We start from the raw sequence: 19,666 nt of genomic DNA on the forward strand, positions 1-19,666 counted from the left end.
CAAAAGAGCTCAATGTGGAGCTGTATGGCTCCGGGAGGCTTTGAAAGAGCACTTTAACAATAAGCCATGGTAATGTGTTGTACTATTCTCTACCTGGCCCTGCAGTTTGGAGCCCTGTTAGGAACTGTGTGGTGCTTGGTGCACATCTATGAATATAACACTGACAATGCAACTATTAATTTTGTGGTGCTTGCTGTACATTAATGATTATTACACTGCGTTTGTCACTGATTCTATGAGTTGTGTCACAATGTACAATAACAACTAAGTGGGTGCTTTCACTACTGCTAGGCATTCTGTAGCATATGTTAAAAACTAACAAAGACAAATTATTTTCCAAACAATAGACTTTTACTGAGTAACAAAAACACTTCAAATAAAATCTGTGCAAGTTAAAAGCAAATACATTAAATCCTTGACAAATGTAAGGAACAGAGCTTAAAGAAGGGGAAGGAGTATTCATGTCCATTTTAGCTATACATACATCAACCGTGGTGCTCACAGGTCAGTGTATGTGAAGCTGTGGCTGTCCTTAATGTCCCCTGGTGTGGAGTGATGGGGTAGGGATGTGGCCCTTGATGCCACATGGATTGTTGACGGGGTGCAGGAAAGTGCTTATTTAAGTTCTCCATGGACCACAAAGGGAGGCAAGGCCAGGATTGTTGTACCTGGAGGTCTGCAAGAGTCTGGAGTATCTGTGTTTGAGGCCAGAGAAGCTCCATAATGTCCTAGTGCATCTCCCACTCCGACTCCTGGGCCTTTCTCCTGTCCACTCTTTCCTTCTCCATTCAGTATACAATAGTCATCCTTCCAGTCCACTGTTCACCATCTGATGCAGCACTGGCTTGCAGGATCTCATTGAACATGTCATCCCAAGTCCTCTTCTTTACTCTCCTTAACTGGCTCAGGTATTCCACGAGTGTCGATGGGGAATCCCTCGAGGCCTTAACAGCAGCAGCTACAGATAAAACACACAGAGGTGCCATTGTCAGTATATTCACAATGGAAAGCAAAAGTTAAGATTCAGAACTCCCTTCTTGTGCTCCCCTAAAGTTTTAAACAAGACAGGCTTACTGACACTTTGGAGTGCTTGTGCACACTACAGCATCACTCACAGCTTCAATCATAGTGAGTATGGCCCACCAGGGAGGAAGAAATGAGGAGGGAATTGCTCGGTTGCATGCAACTATGAGTACTGAGTGATGGAACTGAATACTGGCATAATTTTATGCAGGTGGTGGTGATTTTAGCTACCCGCTCACACCTGAGGGTAACAAAGGTACAACGAGCACAGCTGCTGGTGACGTCCTGAATTGCCCTGGCCCGTATGCTGCTAGCCTGTTTCCTGCAATGCTGACTGCTGCAATTATCACCAACTGGCATGGGAGGGTGAAAGGAAGAAATAAGTGAAAGAAATAAGGCTGCCATTCCTAGAAACCATCAGGAGAGGATTGCACAGTATCTCCATGAAAGTTTCACTGAGATCTCTCAGGAGGATTCAAGGGACATCCCTGTGTACAAGAACAAACTGCTTCACATGCCCCCACTGCCTAACTCTACAGGGGAATGTACTGACACTTCTTCTAGTATGAGTAAATTAATGGAAAGTCAATAGTTGTGTCCTGCTAAGCTTGGGGTGCCATCTCTATAATGGGAAATAAATTTACACACTTACCCAAGTTCCTTTCTATGCATCAGGCTCATTCGTGGTTGATGTCTGGAACGCACTATATTGTAGTGGAGTCTCAAACAGGTCCTGGCTCAGAGCATGGTTGGACCTCTTGGTCATATGTCCCCCATTCTCCTCCACCTCCTCCTTCTCCTCACTGTTCACATCTAGGGCCTGTGACTCGAGATATATCCATAGTGCTGTGGGGATGGGATAGGGTCTTTGCCAAGTATGGCATGCAGCTCTTTGTAAAAGTTCTGTTGTTCAAGCCCATATCAACTGTTGGCCTCCCTGGCCTTGTGATATGCCTGTTGCAGTTCCATCACCTTCATGTGGTGCTGCTACTGATTCCTGTTGTACCCCTGCTCATGCATCCCCCATGCAATCTGCTTGTAGATGTCCACATTTCCATGGCTAGTCCAGAGCAGTGTTTGCACAGGATCTTCTCCCCACACACCCCTGAGATCCAATATCTCCTGTCAACTCCAAGTTGGAACACATCTGGAGCATGTAGCTGGCCTGGTCAGCTGGGCAGTTGCACACGGCAATGGAGAACTGTTAGGTGTGCTCACCATGCTGGACAATCAGGAAAAGGCATTTCTAAAACTTGCAAAATTCACAATTGTGACCAGTGCGGTCAGTGTCAAGAATTATGGGATAGCTGCTGGGGGAGGACTGTTAGGATTGACATAGGTAGTGCAATGTCCACATTTGCACTGCATTGACCTTAATACATCAACCATAGCTCAACACCACTCTGGGAGGTGGTGTTAACATGTTGGTGTAATGGAGATCTTACATCAATGGGAGACAAATCTAAGTGTCAACACATGAACAACTAGGTTGATTCAAGGAGGCTTATGTCAACCTATCTTTGCAATGTAGGCCAGGCCTCAGTCTCAACTCTTATATTTTTCTATCTATACTATATAGCTACACTTTCTTTCTCTTCAGCTTTGTGGTCAGAGGAACACTATGTATTACTCATGTGCTAAATACAGGCATTGAACTGAACCACAAATTAGATTTTTGTCAGGCTTCAATAGAATTCCTACATATGAGTGTCCAAATACAGTCAGCAGCATGGGGGGAATCAGAAAATCTGCATTATTTATTTTATGTATAGTTGAACAAGGATTCATTTTGACTGAATTTCTGATGAAACTGAGTTTGCGGTATCTTGGTTTTCAGCCTTTTTATCCCAATGAAGTCAGTGTGTTACATTTAGGCACCAGTCCTTTTCTTCCTTGCATCATTATTCCATCTAGTTTAAAGCAATGGTGTGCATATGTACACATGGTTAGCCTGTGATGAAGAGGAGAGGAGAAAATACCTCCCTGTCCACCCCTTAACTGTTTATCCATGTTGTCACTAGGAATTGATCCTGAGATAGAGCTTCTTCAGCTTGAGGTAAAGGACGAATTCCTCTAGCTGAGAGCATAGCAGCCTAAGATCTGCTGTGGGTCAGGCACAGATAGGGATGTGTAACAAATGCTGAAAGGTGGGTTGCATCAGGGGCGGCTCCAGGCACCAGCGCTCCAAGGGTCTCTTGGTCTCTTGCCTGGGGCGGCAAGCCGCGGGGGGTGCTCTGCCGGCGCTGGGAGGGCGGCAGGCAGGCTGCCTTCGGCGGCTTGCCTGCCGAGGGTCCGCAGGTCCCGGGACCAGTGGACCCTCCGTGCTTGGGGCGGCAAAATGTCTAGAGCCGCCCCTGGGTTGTATATACAGACTGAATGTGGAGAATAATAGTGAATGATTAAAGTGGATAGACCTTTTTCCATTCTCCTGTTCCAATTATATTTTGCTAACACCATGACCTTCACTCAGAAATGTCTGCCATACACTTTGAACCAAAGTCACAACCATTACTCCAACTGTTCTTTTCATAGGATCACATTGTTTAACCCAATGATTTCTGGTATTCCATTGAAATGGCAGATGCAGGTCAACGTGGCTGAAGCTAATGGGAACTAGGGAGAGTTGAACGAAGATCTTGGCTGTGATCCTTGTCCTATAATTAAAGAAAAGTCCAGTCTGTAGTGAATATTGTTCCAGAATTCTTTTAATCTCAGTCCTTTGTTAACAGCAGACAGGGTTGTTAATGATCACATTATAATCACAAAACCAAACTTTCTGTCAAAGCTGCATATTAATTTTGAAGGTATAGCTAAGTGTTACCAGCTGTCACTTCATTTTATCAAGACAATGCTGATGAAAATGGCCTTTTACATATCCAAATTTAATTATTTTTCATTAGAATTATAGAGTCAAACTCCAGCTCAACAAAGTTAAATATTTTACTTTGCAATTGAACCAAACTGTTTTTGTGGTATTTTTTTACCACACTACAAAAGATTTGCTTCATTATTGCAGCAACAAAAGATAGTTCATTAGCAGAGTTATTTAAAATCCTGTTTCCAATGCAGAAAATTGTCTTACACAGCTATTCTTAGATTTTCAGGAATACAGACCATTGGGAAAATTGGGCTCTCGCTGATAATTTTCAAAATTTTGAGTTATTTTAGACTTAATTCAGTTGATCTCTGAACTCTGACAGCTCAGCTCAAAATTAAAAAAAAACAAAAAACAACTTTCAGGGGCTATTGACAAGGCTATTTCTTGTAGAAAACTTTTGTGCAGCTATCAGCTGAGATTTTCAAAATAGTCCAGGGAATTTAGATGCATCCTTCTCATTAGTTTTAATGGATTACATGTTTCGAAGTCCCCTGGATTGCTTTGAAAAATATCTCCTCACAAGCCTAAAAATATGCCCACTGTCGTCTTTATTCTGCATGACAAAAGTTGATCAACTTTAGTTGTTGCATGGGTGTAATAGGGAAGGGTAACAGTTCCACAAGTATCCCATAATTTCAAAAGGTCCCATTGTACCTTTCTCATTAAGTAGTAGAAGAAATGATCCCGTTTCATGCAACAAGCACGGCCATTTTTGTAAAGCCGGTTAAACCCCATCAATTTTTAGCAACTGTTTTTTAGCCTAAAGTTTCCCATACAAATGATGTTACAGTAAGAATGTTTCTTCCCAGGCTACCATGTCTTGAGGCACACAGTAATATAAGGAGTTGTAGGTCTGCTCAGGCTAATTATTTTTTTTTCAGTTCAGTTATCCTATTGGCTGGCTGCAAATAGGCCATTTGAAAGTATGCCAGAGAGCGGGAGGGGACATGTACCAGGAAAGCTATCTATTATCAGGCACCCAGAGGACAATTTATATATAAATAACCAAATAGTGAGGGGGAAGAAGGATGAGCCAATGGTTAGAGTGTTTTCTTGGGACCTGAGACACTTGAGTTGGATTCCCTGATCCACGACAGACATTTGGCCAATCACTTAGTCTACCTGTGCCTCAGTTCCCCATCTGTAATGTGATAACATTACATTTAAGATTGTGAGATGTTCATATACTGTGGTGATGGGAGCCATATAAGTACCTTAGACAGATAAATGTGTAATAAAGACTTAGTGCACACCAAGACGAAGGTGTGGGTATTAGTGGTGGGTGTGATGCGCTACTCCCTCATTCTGGGGTGCCACCTGATGTACTGGGTCCCACTGAGCCCGCCCGTTCCACCAGCTTGGGCTCCCTCACCCTGTCCTGCTGTGCCAGGCTCACCAGCCTTCTCAAGCAGCACACACACAGGTAGGGCCACACCCAGCTGCAAAAGGACACAGACACTGAGATCAGCTCTGTGTGGGATGTCTCAGCTCATGGATTGCCCAGCACTCAAGTGCACACTCCCTCTGGAGTGTAAACCCAAAATTGTATTGCCTTGCGCTGCACAGAGATCTGTACAGCGTAAGCTCATGAAATCCACCCCCTCTATCAATGGAGAGGAAGATTTGCACAGCTCCCCCCCTCCCCTGCCATTATGAATTACACAAACTGGTTTTAGAATTAACAAAAAACAAGTTTAACATCTACAAAAGGTAGATTTTAAGCGATTATAAGGGATAGCAAACAGATTAAAGCAGTTACTGAGCAAATAAAACAAACACACAAACTAGGCTTAATACACTAAATAAATTGGCTACAATTAGTAATTTATCACCCTAATTGTTGTTTTAGGCAGGTTGTAGAATTTCTTGTGCACAAACTGCTCTTGCTTACAGTTTAAAATTCCCAGCCTGGGTTCAGTACTTCCCCCCACCTCTTTTATCTTTGTTTCTTAGATGTTTCCTGCAGTCATCCGGGGTGGGGATTCAGTGAAAAATGAACCAAGATTAACTCACATCCCAGCCTGAAATAGGATTTGCATATGGCGGGAATCCCAGTTTGATCTCACCCACTCTTAATTGAAAAACACTAGAAGTCCAAGATGGTGTCCAGTACCCGGTGACATGATCGCCTGACCCTGCAGTGTCAAAGCAGCATCCCAGGAAACTTCTCAGCAAGGAGGGAGATTCACAACTTCAAAATCCTATTGTTCTCTCTAGTGGTGTATTGACTAACCAGCCAGACTGATTGCATTTTGTCTGATGGGAATTCCCCAGGTGCAAATTCTCTTGTAATTGATACATAGTCCATATTCCTAACTTCTGATACATAAATGATACATGCATACAAATAGGATAATGATATTCAGTAAATTATAACCTTTCCAATGATATCTCACATGACCCATTTTGCATACAATACATCTTAGTTATGCCATATTCATATCATAACAATAACTCTATGAAGAATATGGGGTGAAGGGTCACAATGAGTATTTTAGCAAGTGATTTAACTTCTCTGTGCCTTTGTTTTCCGCTCCCACCCTTTGTCTTGTTAGACTGTAATCTTTTCAGGAAAGAGACTGTCTTTTACTTGTGTCTGCACAGCACCTAGTACAGTGGGGGTGGTCGCATTTAGGTCTCTAGGTGCTACGTAATCACATTAAAAAATAATAAGTTAAGACTATATCATTTTCCTTCTAAATGTAACTCATCTAACTACCAAGACTGACCTGAGAAAACCTTTAACACTTTTGAGTATATTTATTTGTTAATATCACACTGTACGTGACTTACAAAGAAACAAAATAGACTTGGAGACCCATATGTAGAAAAGCAGCCTAAGAAAGAAAAGGATGAAAATGTATAGGATCCCTTATAGATTTAAAAGATGAGAGAATTTATAACATCTGACGTCAAAAAATTCAAGAATAGCCCAGGTCTAAAAGAGCATTGGTGTGGCGGGGCAGAATTGAAATGAAAAGGCAGACATGTGAGGATAGTTCAGTGATACTCGTTCCTTCTCAGCACTAAATTCTCACGTGAACTAAAAAAGAATGAACTACATGGAAGGCTCCAGTATTACTAAATACTGAAATATGCTTTGAGCCTAGGTCTGCAGTGCTAATATAATCCAGGTTTATATTTGAAATATACGGTCGGCAGATCTGAAAAATAAAAATCATGTAGTTGGTAAGGATCTGGAAATATGGGACCAAATCCTGTTCTCAGTTACGCCAGTGTAAATCTAGTATAACTCCACTGAGGTAAAATCTAGATTATTCTAGATTATTTACAGTTACTCTCAATTTACACTGCTGCAACCCCAAACAGAATTTGGCCAATGAAAAATTAATAATTAAAAATTAAAGAGATTATTTCCATTAATGCTAATGAATTAATAGGAACTGAAATCATCTTTTTCTGGTGCAATAAAAGCACCAGAAAAAGATTAAATATTGAAGAGGTACTTTAAATCAGGATGGATTTTTTGATGATGGTTGTTGTTGAAAGTCAAACAGTTTGGTTCCATTCCAATAATAATGTTTAAATACAGAGGTATTGCATTCAGCTACAGTACCCTGACTGCAAAGTCACCAAAACCTTCTGTAACTTCACTGCTTAATCCTTATTCAGGAGATATAAAATAATCTCTCTTCACTTATGGTGCTTTCCTCTAATCCCAGTCTTCCTTTGAATACATACAGTCTGTCCCATTACAATACAAACCTTCCAGGATGATGTTCTGAAGAATGAACCAAATTCATGTCAAAAGAGTTGTGACAGCCTCACTTTGGGGAAAGACCTTATGCCTTAAAGAGAAAACATAATTTTGTTTGGAATGCTGGTCAGGTTGAAGGAAGTGTGAATCTGCTAGAATAAAATAAGAATGAAGTCTGAACCTCAGTTTATGCCTTAATGTGAAACAAGCACCCTTTTTTTAGGTAAAAAGAGGTTAGCAAATTTTTGGACTCTGTTTTCAAAAACTGGATTTCCTTTTTAGACCCAGAATTTTTATCCTAAATGGCCAGATCAATCTGATAAGTGCAACTATTTGCCAAGACAAATGAAGGCACAAAAGACTTCTAACAACCTGATTGTGCATGCAGATCAGGTACTTAGAGATCTACAGTTGATGCCCTCATTTGCACTTGCAAATATTTGCATATGCAAAATTGCTGTGGAGGAAGGATTCTGGGTTAAATTTTCTTTTAAAAAAATCACATCCTTTTTTCAACTCTCTATGTATCTCTGCGTGCCCTCTTTTTCAGGACAGGAAATACTAAAATAATGTCACAGAGCCTATTTTATTAGCCCAGATGAATTCAGCAAGTGCTTAGCAATTCCCTAGAAACCCTATTCTCACAAGCTTTCCAGCCTGATTTCCAGAACAAAGAGTTTTGAATAAGAATCTGTATTTTGGGGTGCTTGTCCAGAGTGAACTGAGCAACTTGAAGTTCAGCATAACTACATAAGCCTCCTAGTTGTTGCCGGCAATTTCAGCTCTGGAGCCCGGTAGTTTCAACAAGCTTGTCACTTGCCCATTGCCTGATTGCAGCAAGGCAATCTGTCTTCTGGGCTCTTGTTTGTAACTATGCCCCCACTCAGTCAGGGCACTGGGGAAAGTGGTAAGCACAAGTGGAATCCGCATAGGCAATCTCTCTTTTATTCATGTGTCCTATATTCAAAGGAAATGAACACAACTGGTGCAAACTCTTGTTCGGTTTATTTGCCGCAAGCTATTTACCTGATGAGAATGCTCCACTATATTTTTTAATCTTTCTCCCAACCGTACTGTTTTAGATACATGTTAAGCAAAATGTCATTGCACATTACAGTTTCTGTCACCTAGATTCCTAAGTGTTTGAGTTTATCCCCTAGAGCCATGTTCAGGAATGTCCTTGTATAAGTTTGGTATTCTTATACAGAGAGCCAGATGCTGTGTCTTTTCTGTGATGCTGCAACTTTTGCTGACAAACGTGTCCAACACAGGACCTATCCCTGACACTTTCTCCACTCTCTGTGATAACGGCTGCTTGATATCCTCAAGTACTTGTGAACCCCTTTTCTCCTCCTCTTCCATTGCTTGAATATTCTGATTTAGCATAAAATGACAGCCAGCATGATAAAGTGTAAAGAGACATGGTGTATGAATGTGATAGCACGGTCACCAGTAAGGGAACTGAAACAGTGTTAGCTTTTAGTCACTGTCCTGGTGAAACTGGTGCAATTCATATTCATAGATATTGGGGACCAGGACATCATACGTATATGACTAGCTATGAATGCTGAGTGCAATAATTTCAAGATAGCTAGAAAGGGCATCGTTTTGCCAACTTAAAACCTGTTCTTTACTCAGGGCCTGATCATACTGTCTAGCAGTACTGCTCCCATTCAGAAAGGATGGTGTCTGGCTTTTGGGAGGGGAGGAGTAGGGAGATGTCAGTGTTTTCCATTAAGACTTGCCAGAGGGATCCATTCTGTAGGTTCTAAGGGTCATGTGATGGGACGCGGAGCATCAGGAGTAGCCTAGGTGACCACAGAGAAAAATGCATGTTGTTTCCCACTCATCAGCCTTGTTGACAAAAAAAAATACAGCCATAGGTTGAATAAGAAGTCTGTGCTGCCCTTCCATGTTGGCAAGTCCCCTTAAAAGGCATGCCTGCGGCAACCTCTGGCTGCAGGATCGCTACAGTCAGCATGGCTATATGGAATGTCAGCACAGCTACATTTTGTTTCTGCTTAAGTCTCTTCCAGAGACTTGGAGCCAGTGTGGAAGTACAGGGCCTCAGTGTGAGTGGCCCTAGACTCCAACTGATCTCCTATAGTCCAATTGTGGGGTTTGGAGAATGGCCTCAGGACCATTTCAATAGGGCACCAAGGGAGGTAAACTCTGCTTCTTGCACCAGAACGAGTGGGCAGAAAACTCCACAAGGAGACCCACATAGAGATGTTGTCTGCTTCAGCCCCCTCCCTTGGGTTGTATTGCAGGAGCAGGCAACTGAGCCTTTTAGTTAGTCAAACTAAGGGTATGTCTACACTATCAACTGTACACATGTCCCTGAGTGGGCTTCTGCCAGAACCCTCCTGTGATCCACACTTAAACCACTAAAACAGGTCTCAAGGAGAATAGAGGGCAAGTAAGCTAGCATGCCTGAGAGGTGTGGGTAAGTCCATGCCTTAGCTGTGGCATGATGGCATCCCCATGCCAGTCTGCAGTGTGAATGGGGGTAACAGGAGTGTACCAGCTGTCAAGTTTCAATAGTCCTCCATCCCCATCACCACAATGCACTGAACCTATGTAGGAAGGTCAAAGATTCCAACAGTTGGTCCAGAAGGGCTCATCATGCATGCCCCTTCTTCAAGGAGCTTGACCGGTGCTATCAAGGTCCCAATACACAACTTGGAGTGTCTTATGACCCCTTCCTCAGCCCCACCTCCCTCATTGGCCGACAGGACACTGATCAGGGCACATGGGCAAGGAGGGAGCAGGGACCATGGAGGGTGCCCCAGACCTGGAGGAGGAGAAGCATGTCATTCTACTCCTTTATCCAGAGTAGCAAGTTGAAGAAGCCCCCCGAGGAGAACCCTACACTGCAGAAGGAACTCAAGGCTGGTATGTTACAATGATGTCCCAACCTCCCCTCACACCAATATCTCCTCTTGAGCTGGTGCTAAATTCCTGATCTTAAGATGCAGGGTATTTGAAGTACTGTATTCTGACTTTTCCTCCCTGGATAATGTGCCATGAAGTGCTGAAGCCAGTACTTTGTCAAGCTCCATCTTCTTACCAAACTCACGCAGGTTTTCTTCCTTCATCTGGCCCCCATACTGCTCCACCCCAAAATGGTCCTTCAAGGGAAACAGTTATAAATCAATTACTTTATTTATTTCTGATGAACCACAGCATTACATAACTAAAGCTATTTTTTCCAAACACTTTATAAAAGAAAAACAAACAGTGTGCCCACGTCTGTGCATTTTTTGGCTTGCAGTCAGGTAGTGTTGATTCTGAGGCCGCACAGATGGTAGGGGTTTTGAATGATCCCAGTGTGGGTAGGGAAAATAGTTGTAGAAAACTTAGTGGGTTGTTTTAAAGAAAAGTTAGCTACAGCAGTCTTTTTTCTCCCTTTAAAGATCACAGTTTCAGGGCTTCTCCCACACCCCTGATCTACCTGTCTCCTTCCAAACAAGACCCATGTAGAACAGGGGATGGGGTGGGAGAGGGAAGGTCCCAGATGAGGAAGGGAACAGAATACAGTTGTAGAAAACCTACAAATTGATTGTTGAAAGGAAAGTTAACTACAGCAGTCTTTTCTCCTTTGGAAGATTACAAAGTCTTTCTCTGTCTCTTTACCTTCACAGAGCCATGCTATGCAAGCCAGCTGTAGCAGGGGTGGGAGAAAGATCCAGTCTGGCATTAGGATAAAAACAGTGTCACTTTCCAGTTGTCTAAGGTGAGGGTTGTGAAGCTGAGCTGAATCTTCAGGAAACCAAATGAAGCTGCAGCGCATCTCTCTTTTCCTGTCCATATTCAGGCACAAGAATTTCTGGTAAACCCAGAGGTGGTAGTGGTTGGTGGTTCAGATCTCCTTCTGCATGAAATTTCCATATGGTAGCTGACAATGTAGTCAATTTCCAATCATGCAAGCATATTTCAGCAAATTTCTGTTGCAGCAAACTCCACCTGGTTCTTCAGGTTTGCCCACAGTGCAAATCTGCCTTGTCCACCTTCACAGCTGACCAAACCAATCCATTCAGCCACATGCAGTGGAGTGACCATTAGCAGAAACATCTTTCTGGCACAGATTACTGGGTCTCCTCCGCAGGCATGGTCAGCCATTTCTCTTTTCCATTCTGGTACTTTGAAAACCGCTATGTTCTTCAAGTTTTGGCCCACCTTCAGAGAAGAAATTGTAAATTGGTAACATTTGAAAGAATTGCCCCATCTCCCCCTATCCCTGTTGAGTAAGTATGAACATTTTACATTACTAAAAACACTAATACAATTTTCTTACCATTGCCAGCCTCTGCTCATGCCTCATGGGTTGCAAAAATTATCTTGAACCAAGGATAGTAGGACAGTTACATTCCTGGAATGCTGAAAAGTATCAGAATTATGGCCTTTCACAACCAACTTACAGAGGCATAGATGCTGGAACTAGGGATGCTAGGGCTGCTGGTGCACCCCTTGGCTTTAAGTGGTTTCCATCATATACAGGGTTTACAGTTTGGTTCGATGGCTCTCAGCACCCCCACTATACAAATTGTTCCAGCACCCCTGTTTGGAGGATATCTTGGCTTCTTCAAAAGGCCAGAAATATAATGATCTCCTTCTCTTTGCATTGGCAGGAACTTCGGCTCCTGAGAGCAAAACCATGCCACCAAGAGTCAGAAGCAGCACCCCAGAGACAATGGGTTTCTAGCCCCAAAGTGGTTTGCAATGGATCAATAGCGGTCCGGTGTTGCCAGTTTCCACAGAGCATTAGACACTTTCTTCTGCACCAGTATGGCTTCCCTGTACTGAGTGTTCTGGTGTTGAAGGATTGGTTCATGCTCCACGAAGGTCTGTTTCCTCATTCAGAAGTTCTGAAGCCACTGCTGGTCATCTCAGGTGTTCAAAACAATGTGATCCCACCACAGTGCTGGCTCTCCTACACCAGAAGTGACAGTCAACCAAAGGGCATGAAATACCGTGAAAATACCAGCATTCACTATACCTGTACAGTGTAAGCTGAATGAATTGTTAAGTACTTCAAGGTCAGCCATCTTTGACATGTCAGAAAATGCTGCCCAAATTTCATCCAACATCTTGACAAGCATCTACACCACTGCATAACCATTTCTCCCGTATAAAGGAGCAGGAGCAGAACTGGAACCAGATCATTTGCCCATTTGCTCCATGTTTTCCATCCAGTTTTGCAGGGATAACCGTGAGGCATGATCAGGAACTAGCATTGGCAAATGTGTGAAAGCAGGGAATAGTACCAACAAAGCACAACAAAGAGATTTGTTCCTTCAGTGTCTCACTGTGATGCAGAGAATCCTGGGATACCAGGCCTGAAATGGTAGCACTAACATTGAGTACCAACAGAGGCAGCACGGATGCGGGTATACACATGTACATGGCTTTGTACCCGTGTCTAGCATGGCATATGTGGGTTCTCGGGCATAAGAACATAGGAACATAAGAACAGCAGTACCGGGTCAGACCAAAGGTCCATCTAGCCCAGTATCTGTCTATCGACAGTGGCCAATGCCAGGTGCCCCAGAGGGAGTGAACCTAACAGGCAATGATCAAGTGATCTCTCTCCTGCCATCCATCTCCATCCTCTGACGAACAGAGGCTAGGGACACCATTCTTTACCCATCCTGGCTAATAGCCATTTATGGACTTAACCACCATGAATTTGTCCAGTCCCCTTTTAAACACTGTTATAGTCCTAGCCTTCACAACCTCCTCAGGTAAGGAGTTCCACAAGTTGACTGTGCGCTGCATGAAGAAGAACTTCCTTTTATTTGTTTTAAACCTGCTGCCTATTAAAGGCATAAGTAAGGGGAGCACCTGTGAGCATGAACACAATCCAGTATTCAGGTGTGTGCACCAGTGTAGACATAGCCTAAGAACTTGACAAAGGAGGAGGGAGAAATATTTTAATGATATTCAGGGTGACCTTCAGGCAGAACTGGCTAAGAAGACCCTGCAGTAAGACCACTTTTCTGCTGAATAGGTTGAAAAAGTTATCACTGCCTCTGAATTAAAGTCTAGGACAGTAAAGCAGATGGCATGCATCATTAGGAAACACAATATCCCAATAAATGACATGTGCTAAAGACAATCGGAGAGAAAAAACTGAAGCACCAATTTCACTAAAGTCCTTATTTCCTTAAACCCATATCACAGCCATGGTTCTGAAACTCTGACCAGGTTTTTTATTCTAATTATTTAGGAACTGTGCAGGCTCTTTACTGGGGTATGTTTAGAAACAATTATTTAGATTGGGATTTTCAAAGGAGTTGAACTCCCAACTCCTGTTGAAAGTCAGCGTGCTTTGGGTGCCTAATTCTTCTAGGTTCCTTTAAAAATCCTAGTCTTAAAAATGAAATGGTGAGCATTGCATTGAAACTAAACCTTTGTTTCCTTACAATTATAGGAAAAAGCTGTAAATCCACAGATCTGTCTTGTTCAATTATGAGAATGTGATTTAGTTCCCATGCTTCAGTCATGCCAACCAGGAAATGTACCCTGTGGCCCTGAGGGAAAGTGTTAATTGAACTGCCATAACCAACCATTTTCTATTGAATCTGCACTCATATGTACAGCTTTTCATTATGATCCACTGAAGGGTCCCAGTGCAAGATGGAACCCATCTGTTATTAGCTGGTAACAGCTAGAATTGATCAAATAGTACTAAATAAATAAAAAATCATTTGCAAATATTTTCACAAATAAAAGCAAAAAAAATCAATCTTTTGTGATTCATAGTGTCACATTATTTCTTATTCACAAGAACTTGGACAACTCCTGGTTCTCTGGATTCTTAGCACAAAATAATATTCATCCATGAATGCATACTGGAAGTGCCTTATTTGCTATTTGTTACTTGCTTTCATGTTTAAAAAGTTTCAATCATTCAAAGAGGGAACAAAAATGATAATGTGATTTAAGTGACCAACCACACAACAAGAATAACCAATAGAAAACAGTCAAAGTGAGCAGTTTGCAAATAGCCCATACATGGAAAAATCAATTGTTGAAGCTATTAAATACACCCTTTAAAACAGTGAACGTGTTCAAAGTAAACAAGGATTAGTTTGCAAATAGTTTGCTAACCAAAAAGAAGAGTGAATGAATATGAATAAACACGATTCATAATTAGAGATAATCTAATAATATTTACTGAATTACTTAATGAATAGTATTTGATCAGCTAATGGAAGGCCAAATAATGCAAAATAATTATTGAATAAATAGCAAAATTAAGTGAATACATCACATATGCAATAATATTTAGCTAGCTCCATTATGAAAAAATGACTGACCTGCTCTAATAATGGCTCATAAAGAACTAGTTAGCATGAAAACCTTTGAGGTTCTTATTAATCTACAAATGCATATATGCTTTTGACATTTGGGCACTTAAAGTTCTTCTATCTATTCACTGAGCTCTCATAAATGTGAGACCTGCTACAATATTGTTAAATCAGACATAATACATTCAAATAAGCTAGATCATGACAAATTATTATTGTTTATAAATTGTATTGCTAGAGTAAAAATGGAGATAAAACTATTTTGCTCCCAAGAGGAACCCATGACAAGAAAGTGAATCTTTTGAAAACCCGTTCCCCACGCCTTCCCCCCCTCCACACACACCTCCCCCTTCTTTAGCTTTGTTACCAGTCTATGGTAACCACACAAATTTCTGAAAACCTGATCCTGCAAAGAAAACTTCCTGGGCAGTTCCCTGCATTCACATGGATCCCCGGTAAAGTTAGCAGAATTCTGCACAGCCCCAGAAGTCTGTCCGTAGAATCATAGAAATGTTAGACTGGAAGGGACCTTGATAAGTCAGCCCCTGTGCTGAGGCAGGACCAAGTAAACCTAGACCATCCCTGATTGGCGTTTGTCCAACCTGTTCATAAAAACGTCCAATGATATGTTGAATGACTGAACTGAATAAATAATAATAATAATAATTAATAAGAACAATTAAAGATGTCAAAATAATCAGCTCAGTTGGAATTGTTTAATCAGAGATTAGTCAAAGATTAACACCGCACTTCACAGAATACAGAAAAAAAGTATATTTACCACTCTGTGTAAATTGTGATGAGACGGCAGTTTGATCCCTTCATTTGTAACTGGTGGAATGATGGCAGCTTATTCAGTACCAAATTATCTCCCCAAAAACTCTTTCCTTCATAAGGTGTGAGACAAAGAAATTCCTTTTTGGGGAGGGAAAAGTTACTTTCCCACAATTGATCCCACCATGTGTTCTGTTCTTAAGATCTGTTTACCTCATTACTTATGGAGGTTTTTATTTATGATATCTCAGTTTACATGATTGATAAGCTAATAGGATTTCTAATTCAGTTATTACTATTCAGAACACCTCTTGCAAGAAGCACATCCTAATGAGTTAAAAACATTTTTCACTGGGTCATTATTTCATAAAATGAAGCAAACTTCGAAGATAACAAATATCTCTTATAAATCACACAACATAACTAGATTATAAGTACCCCTTTATCAATTATTATAACAGTGACAGACATTCTTCGTTAACACTAAGGGTTCCTTTCCTGAACATCTGGGCTATAAGTAAGAGCAGGGTAAAAGATTACACACATTCCATTTCTGAGTCATGTTTCACATACTAAGGGGCTCAGCTGAAGGATGGAGAACTTCACAGTTTTAATAGGTATAGGCAGTAAATTTATGGATACACAACATAAATAGGAATTTTGTTAACATATAAAAGAAATGTAGGTGTTTTAATATCTACCACCAGATGGAAATCCCACAACCTCCATTGGAAGCCTAGTCCAGTGTTTAACTATCTTCATAGTCGGTAAGATTTTCTTAATATTTAACCTAAATCTCTCTTGCTGCAGATTAAGCTGATTACTTCTTGTCCTACCTTCAGTGGACATGGAGAAAAATTTATCATAGTTCTCTTTATAATGGCTCTTAGCATATTTGAAGACAGTTATCAGCCCTCTCCCTCCCCCCATCTTCTTTTTGCAATACCCAGTACTAAACATACCCAGTTGTTTTTAACCTTTCCTTATAAGTCAGTTTGTCTAAATATTTTATCATTTTTGTCCCCCTCCTCTGGACTTTTTCCAATTTGTCCATATCTTTCTGAAAGAACCGAACACAATATTCCTGCTGAGACCTCACCAGTGCTATGTAGCGCAGGTCAATTACACTCCTGATAAAACACCCCAGAATTATATTAGCCTTTTTTGTAACTGTGTCACATTCATGACTCATGTTCTATTTGTGATCCTTTATAACCCCCAGATCCTTTTCAGCAGTACTACCACCTAACCAGTTATTCTCCATTTTGTAGTTGTGTATTCGACTTTTTTTTCTTCCTGAGTATATTACTTTGCACTTGTTTTTGTTAAATTTAATCTTGTTGATTTCAGACCAGGTTGTTTTGAACTCTATTCCTGTCTTCCAAAGTGCTAATAACCCCTCCTAGCATGGTGTCATCTGCCAATTTTATTAGCATACTCTCCACTCCATTATCCTAGTAATTAATGAGAATATTGAACAGTACCAGATCCAGGACCTGAGCATTTCTTCTACATATGTGCCCCCAGTTTGACAGTGAAACATTGATAACTACTCTTTGAGTACAGTCTTTCAACTGAACCATGATACCACCTGGGATAAAGGAAGGGGGGGCAGCTCTCTTAAAGGATCCAACCAGCCACTTAGCTATAAAATCCCTCTTAATAGCTGTTCTCTACTTGCTTTACTTGTAAAGGGTTAAAAGTCACTGAGATACTTAGGTAAAAGGAAGTGATTGGGCACCTGGCCAAAAGAGCCAATGGGAAGGCTAGAACTTTTAAAAATTGAAACAAGACTCCCCTTTTGTCTGTCTGTTGTTGTTCTTGGGGGAGAAGCAGACACAGAGCAACTATGCTGTAAGAAACTTGGGGCCAGGTATGAAAAATCATCAATATCATACCTAGAAACTACTCATTTGAAACCCTATATATGTAAGTAGATCAGGAAATGTCTAGGAAGACGCAATCAGGTTTATCTCCTTTTATTCCTTTATGGCTTGTTGACTCTTCTGTGCTAACCCCAAATGCTTTTGTTTTGCTGGTGACCTTTAAGATGGACCTCAAGAAAGTTATTCTTGATGATTAATCCTTGTAATTGGGTTTTTTTTTTTAATTTAGCAATAGCCTGAGTTTCCAGATGTAGTTTCTTTCTTTTAATAAAATTTGCCTTTTTTAAGAACAGGATTGGTTTTTTGTGTCCTAAGAAGTTTGTGCATGTTATTTAATTAGCTGGTGGCAACAGCTGATTTCCTTTGTTTTTCTTTCTCAGCTCTTCCCCGGAGGAGAGTGGGGAAGGCTTGAGGGTACCCCTCAGGAAGGAATTCCCAAGCTCACCTTCCTGGGTTCTCAGAGCGGTTTTGCACTTGAGTGGTGGCAGCATTAACCAATCCAAGGTCAGAAAAAGCTGAAACTTTGGGAGTTTAATACAAGCCTGGAGTGGCCAGTATTAATTCTTAGAGCCCTTGTGGCCCCCACCTCCTTCACTCGGAGTGCCAGAGTGGGGAATCAGCCTTGACACCACCTTATAGTAATTTCCTCTAGATGCATTTCCCTAATTTGCTTATGAGAATGCCATATGGGACTTTCAAATGCCTTACTAAAATCAAGATATATCACACCTACAGCTCTCCCCTATCTAGTAGGCCAGTTACCTTCTCAGGCAAGGAAATTAGGTTGGTTTGGCATGATTTGTTCTTGGCAAATTACTTATCACCCTATTATTTTCCAGGTGCATACAAATTCATTGTTTAAAATTTTGTTCCAGTAACTTTCCAGGTATCAAAGTTAGGCTGACTGGTCTGTAATTTCCCAGGTCTTCCTTTCCCCCCTTTTTAAATATCAGTACTATATTTGCCCTTCTCCAGTCCTCTGGGACCTCACCAGTCCTCCATGAGTTCTCAAAGATAACCACTAACGGTTCCAAGATTGTTTCAGCTAGTTCCCTAAGTTCCCTAGGATGAATTTCATCAGATCCTGCCAATTTGAATACATCTCATTTATCTAAATATTCTTTAACCTGCTTTTTCCATGTTTTGGCTTGTGTTCCTTCCTCCTTGTTGTTAATATTAATTGTGTTAAGTATCTGGTCACAATATACCTTTTTAGTGAAGATTGAAGCAAAATAGTCCTTAAATACCTCAGCCTGCTTGATGTCATCCATTATTAGCTTCCCAATCCCAGCTAAGTAGAGGATCATGTGATTCTTCTTGCAGGAGTGTGGTGGGCCATATGCCAGCTCTTGCCAAGGCTGTAGGCATTAGCTAAGAATTGATAGATGCATCGCTGGAGACCAGACCAGTTTACTTATGTGTTAGTGTTGCTCAAAATAGGTATTAGTCTTATAAGAATGTATTTAGTGTTTCAAACAAAAAGCAAAATTTCTGTTCAGAAATGTCTGTGCATTTGGTTTAAATATTTTGATCTAAATGAAATATTTCAGTGTTCCTGAATCGAAATGTTTAGTTCCAGTTCAGTTCAACATTAAACTGTGTCCTCCTGAACAATCCTGGTCCCTGATGGGAGCTGTAGTTTGGGATTCTTAGGTCCCCCTTCTGTTCTGTGGGCCAGGCTCCCTGGCCAGACTACATCTTCCGTGATGAATCACAGCCGTATGAGTCCTATGATACACCACAACAGGTCACAATGAGTTGAGATTGTGGTGCACAATGGAAGATAAAATCTGGCCAGGGTGCCTGGCATACAGGAGAAATTGGGAGCATGTCAAACTAACTCCAAAAAGTAAGTAATTCAATTCAGGTCAATAAATGAAAATATTTCTGTTTAGGTCAACCTGACACAAAATATTCCATTTCAATTTTCCCAATGGATTTTTTAAGTTTTGGCTGAAGGCTTTTGATTTGGGGGCTTTCGACAAAAAAATCAAAAATTTTCCATGGAAAAAATAATTCCCAGCCAGCGCTACTCTTGGGGTCTCTGAAGCCTAAATTAATGAGGCCAGGTCTA

General features: G+C 41.2%; 1 long non-coding RNA gene across 4 annotated transcripts; it reads right to left on the reverse strand.

Annotated features, from left to right (window-relative positions):
• Nucleotides 1-413: 413 nt before the first annotated feature.
• On the reverse strand, nucleotides 414-15,427 carry LOC123372145. 4 transcript variants are annotated; one of them, XR_006580136.1, is made up of 5 exons: nucleotides 15,333-15,427; nucleotides 11,256-12,552; nucleotides 10,690-10,750; nucleotides 7,628-7,710; nucleotides 414-3,677 (listed from the first exon to the last, which is right to left on the reverse strand). It is a non-coding gene; the product is annotated as an uncharacterized LOC123372145 (long non-coding RNA). The 4 variants fall into 4 exon arrangements; XR_006580135.1 differs by lacking the exon at nucleotides 15,333-15,427 and having other exon boundaries at nucleotides 11,256-11,798; nucleotides 11,917-13,178; XR_006580133.1 differs by lacking the exon at nucleotides 15,333-15,427 and having other exon boundaries at nucleotides 414-958; nucleotides 1,676-3,677; nucleotides 11,256-13,178.
• Between the last annotated feature and the right edge of the window lie 4,239 nt (nucleotides 15,428-19,666).

The sequence above is a fragment of the Mauremys mutica genome, chromosome 6 (genome assembly GCF_020497125.1).
Source record: "Mauremys mutica isolate MM-2020 ecotype Southern chromosome 6, ASM2049712v1, whole genome shotgun sequence".
Taxonomy (NCBI): domain Eukaryota; kingdom Metazoa; phylum Chordata; order Testudines; family Geoemydidae; genus Mauremys; species Mauremys mutica.